The sequence below is a fragment of the Arachis stenosperma genome, chromosome 5 (assembly GCF_014773155.1).
Source record: "Arachis stenosperma cultivar V10309 chromosome 5, arast.V10309.gnm1.PFL2, whole genome shotgun sequence".
Classification (NCBI taxonomy): Eukaryota; Viridiplantae; Streptophyta; class Magnoliopsida; order Fabales; family Fabaceae; genus Arachis; species Arachis stenosperma.
In genome coordinates this window covers 38,445,007-38,463,981 of record NC_080381.1, presented here as the reverse complement: position 1 = coordinate 38,463,981, position 18,975 = coordinate 38,445,007, and the positions used below count along the sequence as shown (strand labels likewise).

Sequence of the window (18,975 nt, the reverse complement as noted above, 5' to 3'; positions counted from 1 at the left end):
TTACCATTAGAGCAAACAATTTTGAGCTGAAACCTCAATTAGTTGCTCTAATGCAACAAAACTGCAAGTTTCATGGACTTCCATCAGAAGATCCCTACCAGTTTTTAACTGAGTTCTTGCAGATCTGTGAGACTGTTAAGACTAATGGAGTAGATCCTGAAGTCTACAAGCTCATGCTTTTCCCTTTTGCTGTAAGAGACAAAGCTAGAACATGGTTGGACTCACAACCTAAGGATAGCCTGGACTCCTGGCCTGGACTCCTGGGATAAGCTGGTCACGACCTTCTTGGCTAAGTTCTTTCCTCCTCAAAAGCTGAGCAAGCTTAGAGTGGATGTTCAGACCTTCAAGCAAAAAGATGGTGAATCCCTCTATGAAGCTTGGGAAAGATACAAGCAGATGACCAAAAGATGTCCTTCTGACATGTTTTCAGAGTTGACCATGATAGATATATTCTATTATGGTCTGTTTGAGTTCTCTAAGATGTAATTGGACCATTCTGCAGGTGGATCCATTCACCTAAAGAAAACGCCTGCAGAAGCTCAGGAACTTATTGAAATGGTTGCAAATAACCAATTCATGTACACTTCTGAGAGGAATTCCGTGAATAATGGGACGCCTCAGAGGAAAGGAGTTCTTAAAATTGATGCTCTGAATGCCATATTGGCTCAGAACAAAATGTTGACTCAGCAAGTCAACATGATTTCTCAAAGTCTGAATGGATGGCAAAATGCATCCAACAGTACTAAAGAGGCATCTTCTGAAGTAGAAACTTATGATCCTGAGAATCCTGCAATGGCAGAGGTAAATTACATGGGTGAACCTTATGGAAACACCTATAATTCATCATGGAGAAATTATCCAAATTTCTCATGGAAGGATCAACAAAAGCCCCAACAAGGCTTTAATAATGGTGGAAGAAATAGTCTCAGCAACAGACAGAGAATTCTGAGCAGAGTACCTCTAACTTAGCAAATTTAGTCTCTGATCTATCTAATGCCACTCTAAGCTTCATGAGTGAAACAAGATCCTCCATCATAAATTTGGAGGCACAAGTGGGCCAGCTGAGTAAGAAAGTCACTGAAACTCCTCCTAGTACTCTCCCAAGCAATACTGAAGAAAATCCAAAAAGAGAGTGCAAGGCCATTGATACAATCAACATGGCCGAACCTAGAGAAGAAGGAGAGGACGTGAATCCCAATGAGGAATACCTCATGGGACGTCTTTCAAGCAAGAAGGAGTTCCCTATTGAGGACCTAAAGGAATCTGAGGCTCATATAGAGACCATAGAGATTCCATTAAACCTCCTTCTGCCATTCATGAGCTATGAAGACTATTCTTCCTCTGAAGAGGATGAAGATGTAACTGGAGAGCAAGTTGCTCAATATTTAGGAGCTATCATGAAGCTGAATACCAAGTTATTTGGTAATGAGACTTGGGAAGGTGAACCTCCCTTGCTCATTAGTGAACTAGATACATGGGTTCAGCAAACTTTACCTCAAAAGAGACAAGATCCTGGCAAATTCGTAATACCCTGCACCATAGGCACCATGATCTTTGAAAAAGCTCAGTGTGATCTGGGGTCAGGTATAAATCTTATGCCACTCTCTGTAATGGAGAAGCTGGGGATCATTGAGGTACAACCTACCATATTCTCATTACAAATGGCAGACAAGTCAGTAAGACAAGCTTATGGATTAGTAGAGGACGTATTAGTGAAGGTTAAAGGCCTTTACATCCCTGCTGATTTCATAATCTTAGACACTAGGAAGGAGGAGGATGAATGCATCATTCTTGGAAGACCCTTCCTAGCCATAGCAGGAGCTGTGATTGATGTTGATAGAGGAGAACTAGTCCTTCAATTAAATGGGGACTACCTTGTGTTTAAAGCTCAAGGATCTTCTTCTGCAACCATGGAGAGGAAGCATGAAAAGCTTCTCCCAGTACAGAGTCAAACAAAGCCCCCACAATCAAACTCTAAGTTTGGTGTTGAGAGGCCTCAGCCAAACTCTAAGTTTGGTATTGAATCCCCACATCCAAACTCTAAGTTTGGTGTTGGGAGTCTACAACATTGACCTGAGTACCTGTGTGGCTACATGAGAGCCCACTGTCAAGCTATTGACATTAAAGAAGCGCTTATTGGGAGGCAACCCAATTTTTATTTATCTAATTTTATTTTATTTTTATTGTTCTTTTATGTTTTATTAGGTTCATGATCATGTGGAGTCACGAAAAAAATACTAAAATTAAAAACAGGATCAAAAACAGCAGAAGAAAAATCACACTCTGGAGGAAGAACTTACTGGCGTTCAAATGCCAGTAAGGAGCATCTGGCTGGCGGTCAACGCCAGAACAGAGCATGGATCTGGCGTTGAATGCCAGAAACAAGCAGTATCCTGGCGTTTGAACGCCAGGAATATACCCTGAGGAGAGCTGGCACTGAACGCCAGAAACAAGCATGGAACTGGCGTTCAATGCCAGAAACATGCTGCAATTGGGCGTTGAACGCCCAACATAAGCATCACTTTGGTGTTTAAACACCAGAATTGTATGCAAAGGCGTTTTACATGCCTAATTGGTGCAGGGATGTAAATCCTTGACACTTCAGGATCTGTGGACCCCATAGGATCATCCCAGGATCTGTGAACCCCACAGGATCCCCACCTACTTCCACTCACCTTCTCTCATCTTCTTTACATTCATCCTCTCTTCCCCATAAACTCTCTCTTTCCAATTACCCCCCTTCACAGCTCACATCTATCCACTCTTTCCCATAAACCCCATCTACCTTCAAAATTCAAATTTTCTTTCCCACCCAAACCCACCCTAAATAGCCGAACCTACTCCCTGTCCGCCTCACTATATAAACCCCTCCATCCTTCTTCATTTTCACACAACACAACCCCCTCTTCTACACCTTAGCCGAATACACCTCCCCCCACTCTCCTCCGTATTTTCTCTTCCTCTTCTTCTTTTCTTTCTTCTTTTGCTCGAGGGCGAGCAATATTCTAAGTTTGGTGTGGTAAAAGCATAGCTTTTTATTTTTCCATAACCACCTATGGCACCTAAGACTGGAGAAACCTCTAGAAAAGGAATAGAGAAGACAAAAGCTTCCACCTCCAAGCCATGGGAGATGGAGAGATTCATCTCCAAAGCCCATCAAGACCACTTCTATGATGTTGTGGCCAAGAAGAAGGTGATCCCTGAGATGCCTTTCAAGCTTAAGAAAAATGAGTATCCGGAGATCCGACAATGGATCCAAAGAAGAAGTTGGGAAGTTCTGACCAACCCCATTCAACAAGTCGGAATCTTGATGGTTCAAGAGTTCTATGCCAAAGCATGGATCACTAGGAACTATGATCAAAGTATGAACCCGAATCCAAAGAACTATCTTACAATGGTTCAGGGGAAATACTTAGATTTTAGTCCGGAAAATATGAGGTTGGCATTGAACTTGCCCATGATGCAAGGAGATGCACACCCCTACACAAGAAGGGTCAACTTTGATCAAAGGTTGGACCAAGTCCTTATGGACATATGTGTTAAAGGAGCTCAATGGAAAAGAGACTCCAAAGGCAAGCCAGTTCAATTAAGAAGACTGGACCTCAAGCCTGTGGCTAGAGGATGGTTGGAGTTCATGCAACGCTCCATCATCCTCACTAGCAACCGATCCGAAGTTACTATGGATTGAGCCATCATGATTCATAGCATCATGAATGGAGAGGAAGTAGAAGTTCATGAAGTCATCTCCCTTGAATTCTACAAAATAGCTGAAAAGTCCTCCACCATGGCAAGGCTAGCTTTTCCTCATCTTATTTGCCATCTATGTTACTCAGCTGGAGTTATCATAGAAGGAGACATCCCATTGAGGAGGACAAGCCCATCACTAAGAAAAGAATGGAGCAAACAAGAGAGCCCACTCATAGAACCCAAGAGACGCATGAGGAAGCTCATCACCAAGAAATCCCGAAGATGCCTCAAGGGATGCACTTTCCTCCCAACAACTATTGGGAATAACTCAACACTTCTCTAGAAGATTTGAGTTACAATATGGATCAATTAAGGGTGGAACGTCAAGAGCACTCCATCATTCTCCATGAAATTAGAGAAGATCAAAGAGCAATGAGGGAGGAGCAACAAAGGCAAGGAAGAGACATAGAAGAACTCAAGGACATCATTGGTTCTTCAAGAAGAAAGCGCCACCATCACTAAGGTGGACTCATTCCTTGTTCTTATTTTCTTTCTATTTTTTCGAATTTATGCTATATGTTTGTTTATGTTTTGTGTCTCTACTTCATGATCATTAGTATGTAGTAACTATGTCTTAAGGCTATGAATAATTCCATGAATTCTTCACCTCTCTTAAATGAAAAATGTTTCTAATTCAAAAGAACAAGAAGTACATGAATTTCGAAATTATCCTTGAATTTAGTTTAATTATATTGATGTGGTGACAGTACTTTTTATTTTCTGAATGAATGCTTGAACAGTGCATAATTTTGATCTTGTTGTTTATGAATGTTAAAATTGTTGAATCTTGAAAGAATGATAAACAAAGAGAATGTTATTGACAATCTGAAAAATCATGAAAATTGATTCTTGAAGCAAGAAAAGGCAGTGAAAAAGCAAAAACTTGCGAAAAAAAAAGAAAAAAATGGCGAAAAAATTAGAAAGAAAAAGAAAAAGCAAGCAGAAAAAGCCAATAGCCCTTAAAACTAAAAGGCAAGGGTAAAAAGGATCCAAGGCTTTGAGCATCAATGGATAGGAGGACCCAAGGAAATAAAATCCAGGCCTAAGCGGCTAAATCAAGCTGTCCCTAACCATGTGCTTGTGGCATGCTGGTCCAAGTGAAAAGCTTAAGACTGAGTGGTTAAAGTCGTGATCCAAAGCAAAAAGAGTGTGCTTAAGATCTCTGGACACCTCTAACTGGGGACTTTAGCAAAGCTAAGTCACAATCTGAAAAGGTTCACCCATTCATGTGTCTGTGGCATTTATGTATCCGGTGGTAATACTGGAAAACAAAATGCTTAGGGCCACGGCCAAGACTCATAAAAGTAGCTATGTTCAAGAATCAACAAACTTAACTAAGAGAATCATAACACTATCTGAAATTCTAAGTTCCTAGAGATGCCAATCATTCTAAACTTCAAATGATAAAGTGAGATGCCAAAACTGTTCAGAAGCAAAAAGCTACAAGTCCCACTCATCTAATTAGAATTAATATTCATTGATATTCTGAAATTTATAGTATGTTCTCTTCTTTTTATCCTAATTGATTTTCATTTGCTTGGGGACAAGCAACAATTTAAGTTTGGTGTTGTGATGAGCGGATATTTTATACGCTTTTTGGCATTGTTTTTAGATAGTTTTTAGTATAATCTAGCTATTTTTAGGGATGTTTTCATTAGTTTTTATGCTAAATTCATATTTCTGGACTTTACTATGAGTTTTTGTGTTTTTCTGTGATTTCAGGTATTTTCTGGCTGAAATTGAGGGACCTGAGCAAAACTCTGATAAAAGACTGACAAAGGACTACTGATGCTGTTGGATTCTAACCTCCCTGCACTCGAAATGGATTTTCTGGAGCTACAGAACTCCAAATAGCGCGCTCTTAATGGCATTGGAAAGTAGACATCCAGAGCTTTCCAGCAATATATAATAGTTTATACTTTATTTGATATTAGATGATGTAAACTGGCGCTCAACGCCAGTTCCATGTTGCATTCTGGAGTCAAACGCCAGAAACACGTCACGAACCAGAGTTGAACGCCAAAAACACGTTACAACTTGGCGTTCAACTCCAAGAGAAGCCTCTGCATGTTTAAAGTTCAAGCTTAGCCCAAGCACACACCAAGTGGGCCCCGGAAGTGGATTTCTGCATCAATTACTTACTTCTGTAAACCCTAGTAGCTAGTCTAGTATAAATAGAACATTTTACTATTGTATTAGACATCCTGGATCTGGGATTGTATTTTTTGATCCTATGATCACGTTTTGGGGGCTGGCCATTCAGCCCTGCCTGAACTTTCATCACTTATGTATTTTCAACGGTGGAGTTTCTACACACCATAGATTAAGGGTGTGGAGCTCTGCTGTACCTCGAGTTTTAATGCAATTACTACTATCTTTTATTCAAATTGAATCTTATTTCTGTTCTAAGATACTACTCGTACTTCAATCTGATGGATGTGATGATCCGTGACACTCATCATCATCCGTTCCTATGAACACGTGCCTGACAACCACTTCCGTTCTACAAGCGAAAGCTAGAGTGTGTATCTCTTGGATTCCTGATGCACGACGCATGGTTGCCCTTGCCTGACAACCGAGCCTTCCATTCCGTGAGATCAGAGTCTTCGTGGTATAAGCTAGAATTGATGGTGGCATTCATGAGAATCCGGAAAGTCTAAACCTTGTCTGTGGTATTCCGAGTAGGATTCTGGGATTGAATGACTGTGACGAGCTTTAAACTCGCGATTGTTGGGTGTGATGACAAATGCAAAAGAATCAAGGAATTCTATTCCAACATGATCGAGAACCGACAGATGATCAGCCATGCCGTGACAAAGCATTTGGACCTTTTTCACTGAGAGGATGGGATGTAGCCATTGACAACGGTGATGCCCTACATACAGCTTGCCATAGAGAGGAGTAAGAAGGATCGGATGAAGGTAGTAGGAAAGCAGAGATTCAGAAGGAGCATAGCATCTTCATACGCCTATCTGAAATTTCCATCGATGATCTACATAAGTATTTCTATCTTTACTTTCAGTTTATTTATTATTGTTATTCGAAAACTCCATAACCATTTATTATCTGCCTGACTGAGATTTACAAGATGACCATAGCTAGCTTCATACCAACAATCTCCGTGAGATCGACCCTTACTCACGTAAGGTTTATTACTTGGACGACCCAGTGCACTTGCTGGTTAGTTGAGCGAAGTTGTGAAATTATGTTTAGACCATGGTATTGAGCACCAAGTTTTTGGGACCATTACCGGGGAATCAATTTCGAACAACAATTTAAGTATGAATCACAATTTTGTCCACCAATCCCTATAACTATCATATTGTGGTTAGTGACAAGGATAGAGATCCTTAACCATTAACCCTTGCCAAGACCTTTTTACCATTTGAGATTTCTTTACTTTCTTGATATTTACATTTCTTGTTCCTTATTTCAAAACCCCAAAAAGAAGTACATCATAACCAATAATAAACACTTCCCTGTAATTCCTTGAGAGACGACCCAATGTTTGAATACTTCGATTTATTTTAATTGGGATTTGTACTTGTGACAACCTAATTAAATGTTGATTGAGGTTTAATTGTCGGTTTAGATCTATACTTGCAATGCGATTTTATTGAGAAATTCTTTACCGACAATTTTCCTCCGTCACTTTTTCCCAGTGATAACTCGTTTCAAAGTCGTAGTCTTTCAGCAGCTCCATCCACCTCCTTTGACGCATATTAAACTCTTTCTGATTAAAGAGGTACTTCAGGATCTTATGATCAGAGAAAACTCAGAATTTAACTCCATAGAGATAATGTCTCAACACCTTCAACGCAAACACAACCGCAGCAAGTTCCAAGTCATGAGTCAAATAATTTACTTCGTGTGGCCTTAACTGTTGTAACGCATAAGCCACAACATTCTGGTATTGCATAAGTACACACCCTAGACCCTTCAATGAAGCGTCACAATAAACCTCAAATGGTTATGAGGTTTAGCCAACATAAGAAGTAACGCTGTAGTTAACCTCTCCTTCAGAGTTTGAAAACTTTCCTATCAAGTCATGAATAAACTGTCAAGGTCGAGAATATTTTGTTATCAATTTTGTAGTTGCCTCTGATCAGAGTGTCAAACCTACCAGCACATCAGTAGTCGTAGTGAAAATTCAGCTCCGTGTCTGAGCCCTACCAGCATCCTGAGACTCTCTGCGTGAGCAAGACTTAGAGAAATGTCCTGGCTGTCCATAGTTGTAACACAAGTCTGATCTAACCTTGCATGGCTTGTTTGGGTGATAAGTCCCGCATCTATTACACCTCAACCGATCTGGATGAGCTTTCCCATGGCTTCCTCTGCCTTGAAATCGACGATTGTAGTTGTCATTCCTTTAATAGCCACCTCTCTTGAAGTTTTGATCCCTTGGTGCATAACTCTTGCCTTGCTCCTTCTTATAGAACTCCCTACGGTCATCCTTTACCACGACAGTCTTTCTTGAGCATTCTCCCATAACTCTACTCTTATTTACTAGCTCAGAGAAAACTCAGACCTCCATAGGCCCCACATCACTCAAAATATTACTCCAAAGTTTACCCTCGTACTTGATACATTTTCATTTCTCATAATCTCCGGAGCACCTTGACAGATGTTAGAAAATTGACAGAGCTCCTCAAACTTGCAAGTGTACTCTGCCACGATCATTGACCCCTACTTCAGCTGTAACAGCTTAAAGTTCTTCGTCGCTCTAACCGAGTTTGGAAAATATTTCTTGTAGAATTCAACTCGGAAGGCATCCCAAGTTATCACAACATCACCTTGCTACAGCAAACGATGAGTTCCCTACTACCAGAACTAAGCTTCTCCTACTAATTGGTATGTGGCAAACTCCACAAACTGGTCCTCAGGCACGTGTTAAGCTTATAGAGCTCTTTCCAAAGCCTGAAATCAGTTGTCCACCTCCGTAGGGTTTCTATTACCCTTGAAGATAGATGGGTTCACCTTCAGAAAAGCGGCCAAAGTTATTGGCCCTTCATTAAGTCCATTAACCCCATTGCCATTCCCATTTCCAGTTTGTTACCCCAGCATCTTAGCTGTGGCCTACACAGCAGCAGCCATATTCTCTAGCGCGGCCGTAAAGTTCACCAAGTTGTTACTGGTCGGTTCTAGTTCTGCATTACCTCTCCTACCTTTTCCTCGACCACGTCCATGTCCACATCCACGAGACACCATTCTGGTCCTGTTTACACCAAACAATTGATATTAAGGTACAGTCTTATTATTTCAAGTCTAGTGCTTCCAAGTCCTAAAAGTATGCTACATTTATCAAGCAAATATCCTAAATAGTATACACACACAATTAAGAGTATGCTCTGAAGCATAGTCAGTTTGTCTGACGGAGAGCATCACGATGGTTTGGAATTTTAGCAAAAAAATTTCTTCGTTGGTAGCATAGTCCAAACCAACAAATAATCCTCCCAATCAAAGTTTATAATTTCTAATATAAATCAAGAGTTATACAACCTCGGGTCGTTCTCCCTAGGAATGCAATCGAAAGTGTCACGCTTTTAGTTGTGGAGGCAAAAAAAAAGAGTGATTTCCAAATCAAAGAAAGAAAGATTAAAGGAACTTAAGAAATAAAAGAATAAAGAGATAATCAAAATTGACAATTAATGCAATTAAAAAGGGAAGCAAGATCAAAACTTAGTGAAAATGCTAGAAATGCAAAAAGATGCTTGACTTGGGAATGAGGATCCAAGGAATCCTATCATTTCCATAACCACAACTATGGTAATTATGATGAGTCAATCTCGCCAAGTTAACCCCTAACATCGAGGAGTAAGTCAAGCAAGCATAATTGACCTTAATCCATAAGTCCTTGCTAGCTTTAATGAAAACAAGAGTCAACTAACTCCCCAAGAATGACTCTAGTATCTTAGGAACTCAAACCCCAAGCCAAGGTGTGAAAATCTACTCAAAATTACCAAGTGGCATTTTCACAAACACTTGGTGTGCATAAAATCAAAACATGAGAAATTGCAAGAAAAATTAGAAAACTATAACCAAATATTCACAAAACCAAACATAAACAAGCAATCAAGCATAAAGAAAGCATGAAACATTGAATTCATCAATCAAAACTTCAAGAAACTCAAAATTGCAATTATGAACAAGGTAACTTGAACCAAAAGAAAATGGAAATAAAGTGCTTTAATTGAAGAGGAAATTGAGAGTACTTACAATTAAAGAAGCAAAATCCAAAGATCAAAGCTTGCTATAAAATGCTACAATGAAGATGAAAATGAAACCCTAGGAGAGCTATCTGCTCTACACTACTCCTACTCTTAATTACTATGTAAAACTTGTAAAAAACTCAAACTAAATCCTAATAGCTCCTCCCTCATATGTGTTGATATCCCCTTCATATAGCATCCAAATTCAGTCTTCAAGCCTTCCAAAATGGGCCAAGAGGCCTCAGAAATCGCGATGCATGTGTTCCTTTAATGAAATCACGTGCAGGGTCCTGTGCGTATGCACAGATGTGTGCGTACGCACAGATGTGTGTGTCCGCACACTTGGCTGAAAGTTGACTTGTGCGTATGCACGCACACTTTGCTGTGTGTGCTTTTCCTTGTTTTCTTCATGTTTTCTCTCTTGTACATGCTTTCTTCCATTTTTGGCTAGCCAATCTTACCTCTAAGGCCTGAAATCACACAACAAACATATCATGGCATCGAATGGAATAGAAGTGGAATTAAAATCACTAATTTAAGCACAAAAGTACATGTTTTCACATTTAAGTCCAAATTAGGGAGAAATCACGAAAGTATGCTATTTTGGTGCTTAAGTGTAGGTTTATGTGCTAGAATCCATCCAAATTGAGTCAAAATATATCATCAAATGTGGACTCATCACTGTCCCTCAGGCTCTACAGAAACGAACTGCTATGATACCATAGTGTAACATCCTACCACACTGAACATTATGTTTAAGTCGTAAATCAAAGGTTCTGAGGTATTACGACCTTTAAAGAACAAAAATTACACACAAGATAGTATAACTAGGAGCTTGTGAAAAAAGGATAAGCAAAAGATCTTATCGTTTTTGGAAAACGATAAAAGGTAGAGTACAGGAACAAAAGAAATAAAAATATATACATAGGATGCCAAAACGAATGCATAACAAGTACTAGTCTTGACCTGCGAAGCAAATGCCGGCTAGAAAATATATATAACTCAAAAGTATACAAAATAAACATAAATTATTTTTCTCCAAAATCAACCTCTATGAGGGATATACAAGTTAATATACAAAAGTGGAGAACATGCATAAACTAGGTACAAAATACAACTCCCAAAAGAAATCTTCGCTTCCCCAAGAGAGATCTAGCATACTCAACAAGGCGCATCACGTCCTATATTTAAAAAACAGAGAATTTCCAAAACGGATAAGAACTAGAAGGTTCCCATCAAGGTAAAAGTTCCAAATAGAAACGTTGTAAAATCACACAAACCCATTTGGTGATCCTAAACTTTAGATAATTCAGATTCAAGCCTAGAGTTATGCTAATCCAAAACAGGGTAACGTAGCTAAGTCCTTCACTAATCATTGCTCAATGATCTCAGGTTTTCTCTCAACCTTTCTCTTTTCAATAATTTCAAGTTTATTTCTAAAGGATACTACGCTCAAAAGAAGAACGAACAGCACGAACAGTATTCGCAAGGAGTCAAAAAAATATCTTGGATTGCGATTAAGTGAAGTCGTAGAAAAATAACGAAACACACCAGAAAGAGAATTATGGTGCATCTCAAGAAAGGAATCTAAGTCAAGAACCCTTGATAGAGAGAACAAGGTATATCAAATCAAACGAGTTTTAGTGACTCAATCTATCCTTTCTTTTGTAACTCGCATAGAAGGTTTTGTCTCAAATTCTTTTTGGGAAGTGATTTAATCATCTTTCAAATCCTATTCTTTACTCACATGTATCCATGCATGAATCTTGTACCTTTCGAGGTGAGCCTGAGCTTGTTTTGGAATAATCAAGCGATCCTTGAATCCTTGGAAAATTATAATTTTGATGCTTTAGAGGAAGCTCAAGCACAACCTCAAGTAGGGTTTTGACCTAACATTGAGTGGTACAAGGTAAGGAAGCTTAATCTCTTTGTTATCCATGAATTTGATTAGAACTCCAGATTAAATTATGTAAAATTATATGATTAGATGGAATTGAAGGGGACCCCAAGACGAACGCGTAGTCACAAACGATGCAGCAATTAGAGCTCTGGATTTTAATTTATGAGCAAAAGAAGAAGATGAATAGTGCCAAGGTTTCACTTCTCATCTCTTCTCACTTAGGGCTGAATTGTGTGTTTGAGTGTATGAGAGGGGAGAATGAGCTGAAATGTGGCATGATGAGAGTGTTAGTGAGTGGGCCTTGGGCCCAAGTTTCATTTTTGGCGCGTTTTACCAAATTTTGGGTCAAAACCTTTACGATAACTGTTTTAATTTGTATCTTAATAATTATTTTTACTTCTGCCAATTATAAATTATTAATTTCTAAATCCTCTTTGCTTATAATTAATTCAATATTATTAATTTAATTATTTAATATTTAACTAGATTTTAAACGCAGAGCTACCTCCTTCCTCCTTCCAAGTATGTTGTCCCCCTCATTCTTCCTGCTATTTTTTTAATTTATTTTAAGAAATCCTAATGCAGCCTTGTCGGTTAGTCACCACCGCCACCACTTCGCCATCTATGCTACCATCACGCCAGAAAAATCCTCTACGCCACCATTGTCTCCAGGTAACTCACCATCTATATAATTTTAATTTGCTATGAATTAAAAAATTTACAATTAGGATGCTTATATTAGAGATTTAACTATTTTTTAAATTTAGTTCATGTATTAGTTTATATTTTTAGGATTTCTTAATTCTATTTTGATTTAAGATTTTTTTCAATTCTGTTTTGATGATTATATGTTTGAAATTTTGTTTATGATTTTGAATTTGAATTTCGTTTTGATGATTTTGTGTTTATTATTCTAGTATCTGTTTATATTTTGAATTTGTTTATTGTTCTGCAAATGTAAGATTCCCAACTGCATTGTTCTAATTTCTATTCTGGTGTTCTTTAAGTTAATTGTTTTTCTGAGTTAATTAGTTAATTATTGTCAGTTGTCTGAATTAATTTTAACTTGTTTATTTTTTGAGTTAATTATTGACTTATTATTTATTGTTTTTAATTTTTTAAGTTTATTATTGTCTGAGTTAATTGTTTCCTGAGTTAATTAGTTAATTATTGTTAATTGTTTGAGTTAATCTTAACTTGTTTGTTTTCTAACTTAATTATTGATTTATTGTTTTGTTGTTAATTTTTTAAGTTTATTACTATCTGAGCTAATTGATTTCTGATTTAATTATTTGATTACTGTTAATTGTTTAAGTTAACTTAACTTGTTTATTTTCTGAGTTAATTATTGACTTATTGTTTATTGTTGTTAATTTTCTAAGTTTATTATTATCTGAGTTAATTAGTTGATTGTTATTAGTTGTCTGAGTTAATCATAACTTGTTTATTTTCTAAGTTAATTATGGACTTATTATTTATTATTGTTAATTTTGTAAGTTTATTATTAACTGAGTTAATTATTTTCTGAGTTAATTAGTTGATTGTTGTTAATTATCTGAGTTAATCATAACTTGTTTATTTTCTGAGTTAATTATTGACTTATTATTTATTGTTGTTAATTTTCCAAGTTTATTATTATCTAAGTTAATTATTTTTTGAGTAAATTAGTATTGTATTTTCTGATTTATTTGTTTAGAATTATTGAATTTAAATATTTAAAATTATATATTACTTTTTAAACAAAATTTTTAAAAAATTTAAAATTTATGTTTACCGTCGGATTTACCAACGGTTAAATAATCTGCGTTAGTTATTAGTTTAATTCTTAATTAATAATATACTATCGTCGGATTTACCGAGGAGAAAATCCGATGGTAAAAATTATTAACGAAACTTTTTCACGGTAATTAGCGGCGGACGAAAAAAATCTGCCGGTAAACAATTATTAGCAAAGTTTATACAGTCGGAATGGTAAACATATTACCAGCAAATTATTTTTTGGTAAATCTGTCGGTAAATCCGAAGACACTCAACAGTTTTCTTGTAGTGTGGATTGGAACACATGCTTGTGTTGAGTTCAACCTTCTGTTTTATAGAGAAAGACTTTGGCAGTTATTCTTCCTCGAGCTTATTCTCCAAATTTCACCATGTTTTCCATTATTAGCTTGAAACTCAAGTAAAGTCTTGATATTCAAAAAAAAGTAACCGCTAGTCAATCTGTTTTTCCTGTATTATACATCTTTGACTTCGATTTTCTTTTATCTTCGTACTTTTTGCAGTCGACCTAATTTGCCGTTGAAATTCATGCCAGTTGAGAAATCCATTTTAATACCAACAGTAACAAATACAGTTAAATATTTATCGCATATGTACTTTTTTAAAGCAAGTAGCTCAACACAATAGTAGTGGAGCAACCAGAGTCACCCAAACTAAAAACAAACAAACCTAAAAAGAAATAAAACAACACAAATCTGTCCCCATGTCATCTTCGGCATAGCCATCAACAACTAAAGGGATCCCCACTGCTCCACTCGTTAGCACTATTCGAAGACATGTTGATAATTTCTTCAACTCCTTCGCTTGTGAGCTGAAAAATCCGCCTATTCCTTTCCAACCATAGGTTCCAGACGATCGCGCATAAGCACCTCAACCGGTGATTACGCTCTTCCATCCTCCTCGGTTCTTCTGTCCAACTAAGAAAGTGATCTTTCATCGATCACAGATAAGACCATCGTCGGCCAAAGGCTGAAATCCAAGCACTCCACACCTGCCAAGCAAATACACATCCTAGAAACAAGTGATGTACATTTTCTACCTCGTTGTTACAAAGAACACAAGTAACATCTTCCTGACTAATGATTCCAAATTGGCTCAACCTGTCATTTGTATTCACTCTTCCTATCAGAACAAACCAGACAAACAGCTCCACTCTAGGCGGAACCAACCCCTTCCAAATAGTCCTGGTGAAGCTGTAGCTAGTTGCCTCCTCTGGGATCAGTTCCTCCTACATCACCTGCATAAATGAGTTAGTTGTAAAAATACCTCGCCTATCATATTTCCACACCACTATGTCCTCTCTGTTATGAACTAATTTCACAGGTCTCAAAACCTCATGCAATGCACTCAGGAGTTCCAACTCCCATTGGAAGAACTCTCGCCTCCATTGGAAGTTCCAAATCCACTCAAACCCATCCTAAAAACCGCACTCCCCTATAACGGATCCACATTGGTTTGAAACAGAGAAAAGCCTCGGGAAGCGATCCTTCAGAGATCCACCAAGCAACCATACATCCTCCCAAAATTGAGTCCGACGCCCGTGACCAACCTCCATGGACAGGCCTGCGACCATCTTATCCCTTAATTGTTGGTTCCTGATTTGTAACTGGCAAATATCCTTCCATGGTCCTCCTCTAGTAGGCAGTTCTTGAGTCAACAGTGGCTCATTGGGGTTCAGATTATGACAAGAACATACGACTTTTTTCCATAGTGGGCACTCTTCGTTTGCAAATCGCCACCACCACTTAAACAACAGCGCTGTGTTACGAACTATAGCATCCCCAACTCCTAGCCAACCTAATTTCTTTAGCACCTGCACCACTTCCCACCTTACTAATGCCATACTAGTCATACCCTCTTCTGAACTCCACAGAAATCTTCTCTACAGTGAAATCAATTTCTCAGCAACAGCTTTCGGCATCTTGAACAAGCTAAAACAGTATACTGGCAGACTGTTCAACACTGATTTGATAAGCACCAACTTCCTAGCTTTGTTTATTACCTTGGCTTTCCACAAGCTGAGTTTCTCCTCCACCTTGTCTATTATAGGCTTCTATGTGTTCACCAACCTTGGATTATCTCCTAGAGAGATTCTAAGGTATTTAACTGGAAGGGCATCCCCCTTACAACCCAGCAAGTTACACATACGCTCGACCCATTGCTCCTCACAATTAATTGGAATCATGCTGGACTTATCAAAATTGATACTCAGGCCTGACATCAACTCGAAGAATCGCAGAAGTCTCTTGTAATTCTTAATAGTCTTCTCTTCTGGTGGGCAAAAGAGGATAGTGTCATAAGCAAACTAAAGGTGTGACAATGCTACACTATCTCTACCAACCAGCAACGGTAATATACGACTATTACTCACTGCCTCTCCAATCATTCGGTGCAGTACATCCACAACCAGTACAAACAAGAACAGAGATAGTGGGTCACCTTGTCTCAAACCTCTTTTCATGTTGAAAGGCTTAGACGGCGAGCCGTTTATCAGCACCGACATAGATGCAGTAGCTACACACTCCATAACACATGCTCTCCATTTATACCCAAATCCCATCTTTTGCAGCACAATGTTCACAAAGCTCCACTTGATCCTGTCATATGCTTTTTGGAAGTCAAGCTTGATTAGGGCAGCCTCTTTTTTCCTCAGTTTAAGCCAGTTAATTGTTTCGCACGCAATAAGCACCCCGTCATGGATTTTCCTTCCCTGTACAAATGCACGCTGGGCCTCTCCTACTAATGCTGGCATCACTAATCTCATCCTCCTAACTAGCACCTTTGAAATAAACTTATACACACACTCCCACCATACTGATAGGTTGCAAGTCTTTAATCTCCTTCGCACCTATGAATTTAGGTGCCAGCGCCACCCAAGTGATATTGGCATCCACCGGTAGCCTGGCCGTCTGGAAAAATCCCATCACTGTAACCGTGAATTCAGAACCAATCTCATCCCAACATCTCTTGATGAAGTTCATGTTGTATCCGTCACACCCTGGCGCCTTGGAGGACTCACAGTCCCACACAGCCTCTCTGATCTCCTCGGCCGACGGCATCACTTCTAGAGCCATTGCATCCTCCTCACCTATTTGAGTCACCAGACCATCTCTGAAACGCATAATAGGAGAGTCTTCCTGATGATATAAATCCTTATAAAACTCTCTGATAGCCACCTTTATTCTAGCTTGATTCCGAACCAGCCTGCCGTTGATAACTAGAGTATCAATCCTATTGTTCCGCCTTCTTGCTGAAACTATATTGTAGAAGTATCTTGTATTTCTGTCCATATCATTTACGTGCCGAGACCGCGACATCTGCTTCCAATGTACTTCTTTTCTCACATACCATCGCTTACAGCACTTAACCAATGTTTTTTTTCTAGCCTCCAGTGTTCCATCATATACTCTATTGCTGATCATATCATCAATCCTCTTGATCTCTTCCTCAAACTTTATAATTTTCTTATCCATCTCACCGAAATTTTCCTTATGCCATCTTTCCAGTGGTTCTATCAGCGCCTTCAATTTATTTGTGAACTGTAGCTCCTCCAAATCTCTCCATTTCTCCTTCACCATTCTGAGAAAACCCTCATGCGTAAACCACGAATCAAGGTTCCGCAACGACTTCGCACCTCCTCTCAACTTTCTACCCTCCACTATTAGCGGGCAGTGATCTGATAAACCCTTTAGTCCACCTCGCATATGTACTATAATACATATAAAAGGAAGCTTACTATTTATATAAAAAAGATGCACATAATAAATATTTAACTGCGCCATTTGATGTATACTAAGTCAATTAACTCCTAATTTCTAACTTAACTTACTTCATCAAATTATTGTTACATGAACTGTTATTTTTAATAAATATAATTGTACAAGTTATATATCGTTATATCGTTAAATAACAGATTCATAAAATAGTTTCACGATATGCATAATTTGAGCTTCTAAGTTAAGAAAAAGTATAGGATATTAATATATTATCTGTTAATTTATTATTAACAATAATTAATATCAAAGACATTTTTAATAGAAGACATATTTTTAAAAAGACATACTCAAAAGATATATTTACAAAAATATTTTTATTAGACATTATCATTAAAAAATATTTTTATTAAACATATTCATAAAAATACTTCTATTAAACACCGTCATAAATAAAAATTTGCAAAAATTAATAAAATTTTTGTTAGTTATGTAGCGAAATTGATAAGTTAATCACTATATGCAACTAATGTTCAAAATTTTCTAGCCACTATGCATATAGGTGACGTTAGAGTGTCTATGGTTATAGTAATTATAGTAATTATTAATGCTATTAAAATTAAAGTTATATTTTTTATAATTTAAAATACTTTTTCTTTTGTTTTTTAAATTATAAAATGTTTTCAAAAAGAAAAAATGTTAATTTAATTTCAGCAATATCTTTTAAGACTCCATGACTAATTCACTATTATTGCCACCGTAACATAAGCAACATAGTCGACACCTTCTAATTTTACTGATATGATATTCACTATCTTATCCTTTGCATTGAAACCATTTATGGAACGAAATTTCCACCTTATAGTTGATATTCTATATGCTTATTATAGGCCGTTATTTTTTCTGATAGCCCCCAAAACCAGTGTAACTAACTAACCCACCATGTGAATAATAAAGAAAGAATTAGAAGAGAATCTATTCTATAAATATATGAAAATAAAAAATAATGAAATAGTTGGTGGATGACGAAGCTAAGGTTTTAGAATATGCTTAAAGTAAAAGGTTAATCTTGCATGTGGAGAATATATCCCTTGAAAGTTAAAACTTACGATTTTTATCAACATTTTATAAATGATCCAAAAGAAGCTTTCACTTTTTTTTTTAATTTGTTTTATTTTATTTTTGATATGTCAGATCTCTTAGAATAAATATTCTAATTGTGGTCCAATTTGTTAATATAAAAATTAATTTAGGTGGTGTTGTAATTATTAATTAATTATATTGGCAGTTAGTCTCTTTTTTTATGGAAAGAACACGACTATTCATAAACTTTATAAAGTTTGAATCTCCAATTCTGATTACATAATAACAAACAAACACACTTTGATTCCATCTGAGCACTATAATATTTTTGGCCTAAGATAACCCTTATTCAAAGCAACATTTAATAAAAGTTGCCTTAGATAGAAAAATACAACATGTTTTAAGGGTTGCCTTTGAGTAAGGCAAAGATAACAAATTTTTTGGTCACCCACAAAAATTGTTGTCTTTGATATCTAAAGCAACACTTAAAAAATATTACAATATAAAACATTAAAGACAACATTTTTAAATAAAAATACAACATTTT

The 18,975-nt window shown here is 37.2% G+C and overlaps 1 non-coding gene across 1 annotated transcript; it reads right to left on the bottom strand.

Moving 5' to 3' along the window:
- Positions 1-318: 318 nt before the first annotated feature.
- LOC130984175 (small nucleolar RNA R71) lies at positions 319-422 on the bottom strand. The gene has a single exon (XR_009088125.1). It is a non-coding gene; the product is annotated as a small nucleolar RNA R71 (small nucleolar RNA).
- Between the last annotated feature and the right edge of the window lie 18,553 nt (positions 423-18,975).